Raw genomic sequence first — 11,691 nt, 5'->3', positions numbered from 1 at the left:
AGTATTGCTAGTATTGCTTATACAGCGAAACAAGCGATAGACCTTCAAACCTTCATTACGAATATTAGGATGTAATTCCTTTTTTAACCGTAAAAATATATTCTTATTAAACAACCAAAGTAATACCATAAAGAAGGCAACCCACTAAACAAGGAGAATTAACCTGCAAGGACTAACTCATTTTCGCGAAAAGCAGACGTCGCCCTTCAATAGATATTCCCCGTCACCTGTTTATAAAATAATCTCATGTTATGTCGTCCGGCAAATAAACTGAGGCGATCAAATACCTAAAAATATAGAAAACTGGTATTTGAACGCATAGTCGGCTGTTTAAAAAAATTTACCCAAGATTCGGTAATTAATATTAGTAACTAATAAAACAATGTTTAACGTTGACCAAAACGTTAAAAAATTCTCAGTTATCAGGTTAAAAAGTTTTCAATAGTTCCGCCAATTTCACAGTCGATCGTTTCGCTATTAAATTAAGCTGTGTAAAACACATAACACATTTGATGGACAAAAATAGGCGAAATTATGATGGTACCCTAATATAACCGAGAATCGGGAAACGGATATGGTATTAGACGTTGGATTATTCCGGGGAGTAAGGGGAAACCGGATAAATCTGTTGCCCGCGAAACAAGCAAACAGGGGACCCCCTCGCTTCCCCCCTTTCTCTTGTCCCCTGTTACCCCACTTCCTCTTTCTGTCCCTCCTATGTGCGCCTGTGCTCTGCGCCCTCCCACCTGCGGACGGAAGTCATTCATTATTATTAACTCTCTCAGAGCCCCTTCGTCCCCAGAGGACACCACCACCCCACAACGGCACGTGCAAAAAAAAATACGAAAAAATAAACTCTATCGCTTCGGCCTTTCTTTCGTCTTCCCTTCCGATTCCAGTCAGTACTGTCAGACTTTTTCTTCATCATCACACCCGTGTTTCAGCCGAAGTAACTGAATAAAAGTATTGGAGTGACTGGTAAAGATTACTTTTCCCGGTTGAGATTTTCACGCATTTACAGTTATCATACACACTCACACGCGTGCATCGACAGAGGCAATCCGAGAAATTACGGAACCCAAATTACCGCAGCTTGCACGACGTAGGTTAGGGATTTTCCACAACGCACAGCCTTGATTGACAGCGCTACCCTTTCCGGTGATCAGTGCACGCACGACACGATTCCTAATTGGCCTCACGATCACTTTTCCCCTCCGCTCGGAAGAAGAAGAATAATATCGGTGGATAGAAAAAAAGAGAAACGATTACCGAGAAACTCGGATGAATAAGGAATGGAAAGGACGGATCATGGGAACCACTATCACCGCACACTATCCATTTCCCCTTTTTTCACGGGGGAACACCATTGTTCCATGCATGGGTGAGCGACTAATCGATCCCAACGTGGAAAATGCCAACGCCCCCTTTTGCGAGCGCGCGCTCAATCAACTCGCATGGGCGCCTCACAGCGAAGCGAAGACTGGGGGAGGCTCAGAAAACTCATTCATTCATCCCCGGAATCATTTATTTAGAGCACAGGGATGGATGGGCACGGAATAGGTCATCGAGAGTAAAACTGAGATGAAAAGGGATGAAGTAAGATCCCAGAGCAAAGAATCTAGCAGGTTAAGATGGTTAAAAGTAAGAAAAGTTGCGTGAACTGAATAAAATACAAAGGAAGGCTGCGCGTTTCGTCAAAAACTGCTACGGGCGTACGGACAGAGTTACCCAGATGTTAAGCGAATTTGGCTGGAAGCCTTTGGAGACTCGGAGGCTGCGCGCTAGGCTTAGATTGCTTGAACAATTGAGAATGGATATCTTTAAGAGCGACACAGAGAACATAATATTAGATCCACACCATATTTCCAGGTCCGATAGGACCGACAAATTAAGAGAGATGTTTTGCCGAACGGATAGATATAGGGATTCGTTTTTCTCCCGAACCATATAGGACTTTAATAAACGCAAGTCCCAACTTCGTTGGAGCACTTCATTTTTTATTCGTAGACGGCTGGTGTCCTAACCCCACCTGCCACACGCCTTTTAGGCGGCTTGCGGGGTATTTCTCGCGGCTGAGCGTAAAGCTACCGAGTGCGTCCACCAAGTTGCGGATGGTGGGTCGACCTTTAGACGTAGAGGTTACCTGCGAGATGATCCAGTTCTCTCGTCGAATAAGCAGTCGTGGACAAAAAGCGGCGGTGTTCTGAGGGGGTATTGGGCTACCTTTGGGTAAGGTAGACCATTTAAATGATAATGAAACCTGTGAAGATACCGTGACTTGGGGACTGGGGGCCGCCAATAATTATGCCTCTCATCACCCGGGGGAGAGGGCAGCAGCTCTTCCTCACATGTGCGAAGGTGGAGACCATACTGGTCGGTACAGCGACACACATTCCACTACGGGCGTGGTAACATTTACTTTAACGGCTGGTGTACTGCGATGTGTAAGGCAAGGGAAACCCATCCCGAGGAGTCGCAGCTACTCCACTCAATTTATATAATGAGTGTAAAGATTAGCTGATAGGAGAACTGAGTTGAGAGCTGCGTCAAACCAATCCTACGATTGTTGACCAGTGATGATGCGGGGTATTATGTAGATGTAGATGAAAGTGCCCCCAGATATTTTGAAAAATAAAAAATATACACTTCCCCGAATATTCAGTCATATTCTCGCAGTAAATTGGGAAATTGGCTCTAACGCTGGCGATAACCTCATGGTTAATTAGATTCAGCAGGTATAAAAAAACTCATTTTCGGCAGGATTATTTTTCAAAGCTTGAGTAAATATAACAGTATAGTTATAAACAAAAATTTCAATCATTCTTTGTGTGATAGCCATTATTTTTTATATTTATTCTGAATCAATAATTTACAAACTGATCAGTAATCGTAGTCCTCAAGAATCAGATCAAATATCCTCGTGGAATACATAGGTGCAAATTGCGCGAAGCAGTTTTTCGTGTTTTTGATCAGGATTCACCAATTTTAAAATACTGAAAAAATTAAGAATGTACTTTTGATGTAGGGGCAGCAATATTTAATTTTTCGGCGCGTTCAATGTTTCCTAAAATTTGTATTTAATTTTTACATTTTAAAAATTACCTACGACTTTAGTTTTAGGTCAAAATGATTTTTTTAAAATCAGGATGGTAGAACGTAATCACGCCTCATTTTTTTGGGTTAATTAATTGTTTAATTCAATTTATTTTATTTTATTTAATAACAATTTTGTTTTTATATTAAAAGACAGTTTAATCATAATTCGACAAATAAGCACCAGTAAACCTGTCATCAAATTAAAATTTCACAATGGAAAACATATATTTATTAACAAATAATAATATCAGTAAATAAATAGCCAAGAATTAAAATAATTTTAAGACCAGACAAACGGTAGCAATTCGTAAACTCTTAAGAAACTAAGTTTCTTCAGTTAATAGATCCGATTTATCTCTTCTTATCACTTAATTGAATCTCCCATTTAAGTTGAAGTCGGTCTCAGCCTCCCGCGACTTCTAGATTTATCTAGATGTAAGACTCCGCTTGCAGGAAACGATTTCGACTAAATAGCGCGATATCGAGAATATTTTTTCTCTCGTGTGCTCTGGCATCCGAGTGTTTTGGATGGTGAGAATTTGCCGATTGAATGATTAGTTGGAAGGGGAATTATTCAGGAGCGAAGGATGCCTTCCCACTGTGCGATCAGTTTAGAAAAGGTGATCTATTTTATCTCTTAAGTAATTACCTAAGAGCGGAGAATCTATCGCCTGTATTTCGCATTTTCTCGAAAAAAAATCAAATAGCAATGCTACACCGATCCAAACGCATTGATCTCGTTAAATTGACCGATAAATCATTGAACTAATTCGATCGTAGCATTGGGATAAATGAGACTGCTTATATACAAGGTGTTTCTGGAGGAATCTGCAATACTTCGGGGAGAAATTTTAAGCACTTTTGGTCCCGCAAACATGTGGTCGCAACTCCTTAGTTACTGAGTTTACAACGCCTACTTAGTTACTGAGTTACAACGTAAACAATGTTTTGGATGCGATTTGCAATTACCATAGAAACTGTTTTTCTTGGGTATACAGCCTTCTTGACATTTTATTCAATATTCTGGATTTTTAAATACACTAATTAATCAAGGTTGGACGAAAATGTGCGATGATAATTATTAGAAAGAATCTTTTAGCGTCATCAAACGAGAGCTTTTAGCGAATATCAACAACATGATTGCGCAGTATCGCCTATTTTGAGATTACCTTTCAGAGAATATCAATTTTTTTCTATGCAAAAATCCCAAAGTCTCGAAAATGAGACTCAAGTTACCTTTTTTGCAACAACAGCAAAATCGAGTGATTTTCAAGTGAGAAATAGATTTTTATTAACTCAACTTCTTTTAAAAAATCAACATTGAATTAGAATGATGTTTGAAAGCAGTAAGAAGTAAATAAATATGCTAGGTGAATAACACTTTGAAGTCAAAATCAACTCTCTCATGCTGTAGCATCGAATTTTTGACAAGAAAAGGAATAAGATGCACTTTTCATCTCATGTTTCAATACACGGCACCAAGCGTTTCCAGGGACGCCGACTTACAAAAAATATTGGGGGGGCCCAAACCGAAGATCTTGCCCCGGGAAATTTTATAATTAGTGAGTTTTAAAGTTTTTTAAGCATTTTAGAAGAGTCATATGATCAACATTAGAACCCTGTTAACTCGAATATCGAGATCTGGACAATCCGGGGAAAATCAACAAGTCTGGCACATTTTTTCCTCACACCCATAACGAATTTTTGAGGGGGCTCGGGCCCCCTCTGGCCCCATGGAGTCGGCGCCACCGGGCGTTTCGTTGCTACAAACAACATTAGTAGACACTTTACAATGCTGTTTGTAACGACTAAACGCGTAGCGTCAAAACAAAACTAAGTGGAAATATTGCAATCTCCAATTTTACTCATAATAATTTTGGTCTATTCAGGTCGATCCTTTTTTCCTCCTGCGCATGGCAACAACATCCGAGTTCCTTCAGACGGTCCTTGGGTCCCTTCGCTGCATCATTAAATCGGTGTGAGCCAAATGCTTCAAACCATCGCAAGATCAATCCTGGGATAACGAGGCATGTAGCGTCGCAACTTTCAGGCATCTCCACGAAGGACATTAGCCGACAAAACAGATGATGTCTGCGTAATTACGACGGAAAACCCTAATTGCGGAGCCAAAAAAGGATTTAGAAGATCAAAGGGGCCGTTATGGCAGATAAGCGCGACGGCGTGATGGCTGCCGGCGGAACAATGGAGAATTGTCCTGTTGCGGAGATTGTGCAAGACCGGATCAGAGATCGGCGAGCCGAAATAAAAAAAATAGCAGAGATTGATTGTACAGCTCACAAGTCGACCCCCGCGAGATATACGTAGTCTAATGGTGACCGCGACAGCTCCTCGCGACCCCGATAGAGAGCCATTCCAATCGCATGAACGAAGGCTCTGAATCACGACCAAGAAATCGTCCCGAGGCGTGAATTATATCGTGCAGCGTTGGTAAGCAATCGGTTAAAAGTAATTGGATTACTTGTAACGAGTACTTATGCAGTAATTTTTACTTGCAACGATTATTTTTTACGAAAAGTAATTTTTATTAATTATTAACCCCTTACGGTGAAAGAAGAATCGTTAATTTAATAACAATAATAATAATAAGTTTATTAGTCCAGCGATCGTGTACACGATATAGAACAGGTCAGACATGTAACAGTTTAATTAACAAAATTAAAAGGATGAGAAGAAACAACACTAAAACCAATATTATATTCGGTCATTATTGAGATCATCAACTTTGTAGTAAGTACATTTTATAGAGTAAAATTTCCTTGATTCTGGTCTTAAATATAGGAGAACTATTAATGCATTTCAATTCATTGGGCAACGCATTGCACAGTTTAAGACCCATTAAGTTAGGACCACACGATACAGCTGCAGTGCTTACATATGGTACATGTAGGTCGTTGGAGCTTCTGGTATAGTGATTGTGTACAGCACTGTTTTTATGAAATTGGTTCAAATTATAAAGGTATTGAAATTGGTATAAATATAAATATATAAATCAACAACTCATGTAGAATATAGACACAAAGAAAAGGTAGAAGGCCCACATTTCTGAAAATTGGTTTGCAAGGGGCAAGATAATGAGAATTTGCTATTAGTCTCATAGCTCTTTTTCGCATTTTAAAGATTTTGGATGCATGGGGTGAGGAACCCCAGAATAAAATGCCATATGTTAAGTGGGAGTAAATCTGTCCATAGTACAAGGCCATTAGCACGTCTTGAGATACAGTGAATCTTATAGATCGTATTAGAAAACATTTGGTACTTAACTTCTTGGTCAGTATATTAATATGAGATTCCCAATGATTCCCATGACTTTCGTTATAGCTTGCTCGTAATGAACGATTACTTTTATTGATCAACGATTACTTGACTGATTTTACTGATTTCCCTAGGCTTACAAATAACTTCGAATCCCTTAGTACCATAACTTACTTGTTTAGGTCCAGCCGTTCTTTTGCTGTAGCCTACTTATGATGGGTGTAAAACATGACACCCCTTGCGTTGTTACAACAGTTATAATTGCATGTATCGCAGGTGAAATTGTAACTTCATCAATTTCTATTACTCAATTATTCAACACTTTTACCGCAACATTAGCCAATTTCCAGGTGGTCGCTACATTGGACAATCTTATGAGAAGAAATTGTAATTGCAACTTTAATTTTACTGACTACTTTGAAAAATCTGTAATTTGTACTCCAAATTGATTACTTTTGTAAGAGGTAACAGTAATTGAGGAACACTCAGTTACTTTATCTCAGTACTTTTAATAACACTGATATCGTATATAAATTCGGATAGTACTTCAGCGAAAGCCGCTATTGAAGAGCAAATCAGAGCAAGCACTTTGAAATAGAATCATTACTGTGCCGAGTATGAAGCGATAAAAACATCAGGAAATGTTTGTAAAGCATAAAAAATGGCTTTTCAAAGAGAGAGAGACTGGAAAAGTATTCATGGATTATATACTTAACTTACTCATGTGAAAAAATTATTGAGATTTTTGGAGAGATATTTAAGATGATACAATTAATTACTGCAAAATATATACCATAAGATTGGACACCATTCCATCAACACTGGATTCATTGAATATATTTTTTTTATTAAAGGAGTTGCTCACATACAGCATTTCTGCCAATTTATAGTGACGTAGTAACAAACATAAAATGTTAACATAAAAAATGGTTCACTTCCAAAAACGCACGGGAAAAGAAACCTTCCAGAGACGAAAAAATTGCATGTAAAGTGCACCTGAAATTCACACTTTGCCGTGAGACATAGCAAGTGGTCTTTATTACCAATATTCGATCCTCGGCATTCTACGAATGGAATCAGGATTCATTGAACAAATCAAAGCGATTTCTATCTTAAAAAATTTTAAACCAATTTCATAAAATGACCTTTTCAACACGCGGGAATAGGAAAAGATATCTTAATTCAATCACCTCTGTTTTGTCAACAATGGATTTTCTGGAGGGAAAAAGTAGCAAATTATGATAAATTAATACGATCAGCCAATCACAACTTCCGCACAGCCGCGTTGGACCCATTATCTACGAGCCGGAAAAAGCAATACGAATTCTTCCCCTAACCTCACTGCCTCCAAACACAATCGGTTTTCAATCCTACTCCCTGCTACAAAAGGCACTAGCTTTTAATTGGATACTCGCACGCGATATTCGTATTTTTATTTTCACTCAGTCACGATAGCAGCGAGAGGAAAGAGTTGTGTGTGGGAGTAGGGGTTTTCGATGAGAGAACGAATTAATTATTGAAATAAAAAAATGAACATCGACATTTGAACGGATCGACTGACAACCAAAGCAGTCGCATGGCGTGTCCGGCGGGCGGGGGTCTTTATCCTGTCAACAGGGGGACCAATTTTCACGTCAAGTGGTTCATTACGACAACTACGCTTGCGGGGATTGGGGTGGCGAAGCTCTCGACACGGGAGGAAAAAATAACGTAGGAAACGGTTGCGCTAAACATGCGAGGCTCTCCCCAACTTGATTACGACGATTACAAGTCCCCCTCAACGTTTTCGAAGCAACACGTGATCCACAGAGAAATAAAAATGACATGATTCGTATCTGACAAACGGTCGTGACATTTCGTCATATCTTATATGTTAGCTCCTCCGTCATAAGCAGTGAAGTGATGTAATGATGTAAAAGTAATCGTATTACTGTTGAAGATTAAGGGCCGTATTTTTAAACAATACTCTTATCGCCGGAGTGGGATGAGAAAGAGTTGTATCTCCACCTACTATTCGCAGTCAAGAACGTTCCTACAGCAACACCAAACTCTTCCTCTTCGAAGTAGTGGGTGTTGAGTTGATCGCTGAAATTCTCATATCTACGTCATGCGTTGTGTGACGTTTGCTGCCCACAGTTCATTGCGGCAAGAACGCATCAACAAAAAGAAGATCGCTTCTATTAATAAAACTGGAGGACAACAAGATGGACAGGCTTACAAGGGAAGAGACGAAGTTGTTGATTGGCGTCATAACTAGCGTCTGGAGGTGTCGGAAAGCAAGAAGACGGATGCATTATGGAATGCGAAGACGGCGAGAGCCTAGTTGAATGTGCAGCACGAATTTAATTCGAACGAATTTGTTCGGAAGGTAAGTATGTTTGTTTGGAAGTATGATGGTGATAAATGCATTGTCTGATAGTTGAAAAGATTTTTGTTTCAATGAACAATTAATTATGAAAAATGGTTGCTGACTGATCGCTAACTATTTATCAAAGTCATAATTTTAAAACTATCTATAAATTCGGAGACATTTTCATGAAGAGCCATTCTGCGATTGCGACTATCCATGCTCGGCAGTTCGCGAGACAACTTGCTCATTTTCAACAAAAATCTAACATAACTCGTGTAAGTCTGTTGGTAACATCGACGTAGCTCATTCTAGGTTCGTAGCTAGTTCATTGGTTTTGGGGTTTAAAAACCGGTGAAAAGCTATAACTTTTTTTTAAATTCTTTGCTGAAATCCTCATAAAGTGCACTTTGGTGGTAGATTGCAAAAAACCTTCGTGATTATGTCGCGGCCAGAGATTTTCCACGAAACGTATTTCCCTTCATTTCCAATACAAGATTAGACGTGATTCGCGCCATGCGATACAAGTAAATCTTATTTTCCTGCGCCGAAATCAAAATCTTCACAACAATAATTCCAAGTTAATGGAATGTTAATGGAATTATTATTGTGAAGCTTTTGGTTTCGGCTTGTAGCGGCGGGGTAGGGGTAACAATTAAAACGACTCCGCAATGGTGGCGGAGTTGCTGTAATTGTTATTTAGTGGCAAAGTAAATAAATTCGTGAATATACGTAGTGTACGTGTAGCATTATCAATTGTGGCTGTAGTGATGGATATTTATTTTTGGTTTGGTTACAAGTCCAGTGATATATTTTGTCGTAAATCTCAATGTAACGGATAATTTTTCTATCTCACAGCGTACCGCCAAGCAATTGAGGAAGAGTTGTGATAATATCAAGATGAGGAAACGGGAAGAGCTGGCGAATGAAAGGCAGGAGATGATGAAGAGTGGTGGCGGACCAATGACACCCACCAGTAAGGAAGATTTGCCACCAGAGATGGAAATAGCCTCGCCGTCCGTCTCCTACTCTCCGGCGAATGCTGGGGACTCTGATGCGTTGGCGGTCCCTAGCGTTTCCCCGGTGGGTAGGGATGGGACCTTGGATTGTTTGCTTCCTCTCAACATTTCTGAGATATCAGGCAAGTTGATTAAAAAAACGGGTATGTTCCTATCATTATTAAAGGGAATTCCTTAGTGTTGCACTGAGATTATTATCAAGTAAAATATTATCATGTTGCATCTGTCAGTCAAAAAATATAAAATGTGTACAGTACCATGATTGTGCTTAAAGGAATACAACTTCGTTAAAGAGAAATTGACCTGCATCATACTAGCCTTTGTGTATTGTGTGGTTATTTTTCTGTGACCTTTATAAAATGTCATTGCATATCCAATATAATCATCATGGTTGAAGTTAAGTTGAGTTACTTGATGCTATTTCCAGGAATTATGTCACATGATTTTCATTAATCAACGTTATACTTTCTTATTTTTCCTCTGAGTTAAATGACCACCATCGAGAGGAAGCATACACTCCGAGGATGCAATCTGCAGGGACTTCTTGCAGTACAAAAAGGGCATAATTAATCAGGGAAGCGGCCATTGAGAAGGAGATGGAGGCTAGGCTGGGACTCATGGCATCTTACAATGAAAAGTAGGATGCCATCCAGCGGATCCGGAAGAGGGAAGCGGAGATTGCTTGTGCTATTAAGGAGCAGGAACTTGCCAATGCCAAGGCTGCTGGAAACATCATCCATATGGAGGAGGAATTTAAGAAGTGTATCCAAGGCATACAGCTTCAAACAGAGGAGGCGAAGTTGAAGCGTGTGGTATTTGTTATGATATATTTTGCTTGGTGTTGCTTGTGCTTTCATTTTAAAATTCTCCATTATCTTGATGTTTTTAAAGTCATTAGCAAATGATTATCTGCCAAAGGTTATTCAGGGAAAATATATTCATTGCAATTACCTAATTTTATGGATAATGAAAACAAAATAAATGTAGTTAGAAGTTTGATGCACGTTTCAGTTTGAGCCTCTGCAGAATAGGCAAATTAGTGATGGGAATTCAAACTTAAAATACTGGTACTAGCCTTAGGCTCAGTTTATGGAGGCTTTCAATTTTGAAACCCAGTGTGATAAAATTGAATCCATGCAATGCTCTCTGAAATGAATTATTACAAATGAAGATATTAAAAGCATGTGAATGATCATTGTGTTTGCATATGGATATTAAGGTATAATGCATGCTTTGAGAGACCTAATTATGCCTGTATTATTGCATGGAGTTTATATGTATCATATGCTTATATGCCACTTCTTTGCAAGCTTTCAGATACTCCTCTATGAATTCCTCCTCTTCCTTGACATTGGTCAGCTCCTGCTCCTGCTTCTCTGTCCTGGGCTGCTGGATACCTCGATGTCATGAAAGATGCCATAACTCTGCTGCCTGCTTCTATGCCTTAACCTGAACCATTTCCTGTGGTGATGGTGCCCTCTCTGTAACTGGAAGAGAACTTTTCCCCGCCTTCATTACTCCTGCCTTTCATAAGCCATATCCCATCTCTTCCTCATCTAATTCTGCACATCCAACTAGCAATTTTGCCTTTTTTGCATTAGATTTTGCATCGTCTTCTTGCTATCGGAAATGTGTTTTGTGATTTTAATTTCAGTGCCAGCCAACAACTTTGTTCTTCCTTAGTAAATTTCTCTTGTTTTTGTAAATGTGTTTAATTTTCATTTAATAAAGCTAAATTCAATTGAACCTGTATAATGTTATTTAGCTGCATTTCCCAATCCCTATGTATGTATATCTTTCTTTCAATCTTTTCAGGTAAAATGATGACATAGGTAAAGGCAAGATGTAATGTAGTATGCATTCTTTTCATACAGTGAGTGGTCAACATCAAACGTGCAGTATGAGGTTCAAAATGAAGCAATTTTTTGGATAATTTTAACATGTTGGTGAAGGTAA

General features: G+C 39.1%; 1 long non-coding RNA gene across 1 annotated transcript; it reads left to right on the top strand.

The window, feature by feature from the left end:
• The first annotated feature begins 8,496 nt into the window (after window positions 1–8,496).
• Window positions 8,497–11,481, top strand: LOC124169532. The gene is made up of 2 exons (XR_006867149.1): window positions 8,497–8,737; window positions 9,575–11,481. It is a non-coding gene; the product is annotated as an uncharacterized LOC124169532 (long non-coding RNA).
• The last annotated feature ends 210 nt before the right edge of the window (window positions 11,482–11,691 follow it).

Source organism: Ischnura elegans, chromosome 12 (genome assembly GCF_921293095.1).
Source record: "Ischnura elegans chromosome 12, ioIscEleg1.1, whole genome shotgun sequence".
Classification (NCBI taxonomy): domain Eukaryota; kingdom Metazoa; phylum Arthropoda; class Insecta; order Odonata; family Coenagrionidae; genus Ischnura; species Ischnura elegans.
The sequence above is the reverse complement of the archived record's forward strand: the minus strand, read 5'-3'. Positions and strand labels throughout refer to the sequence as shown.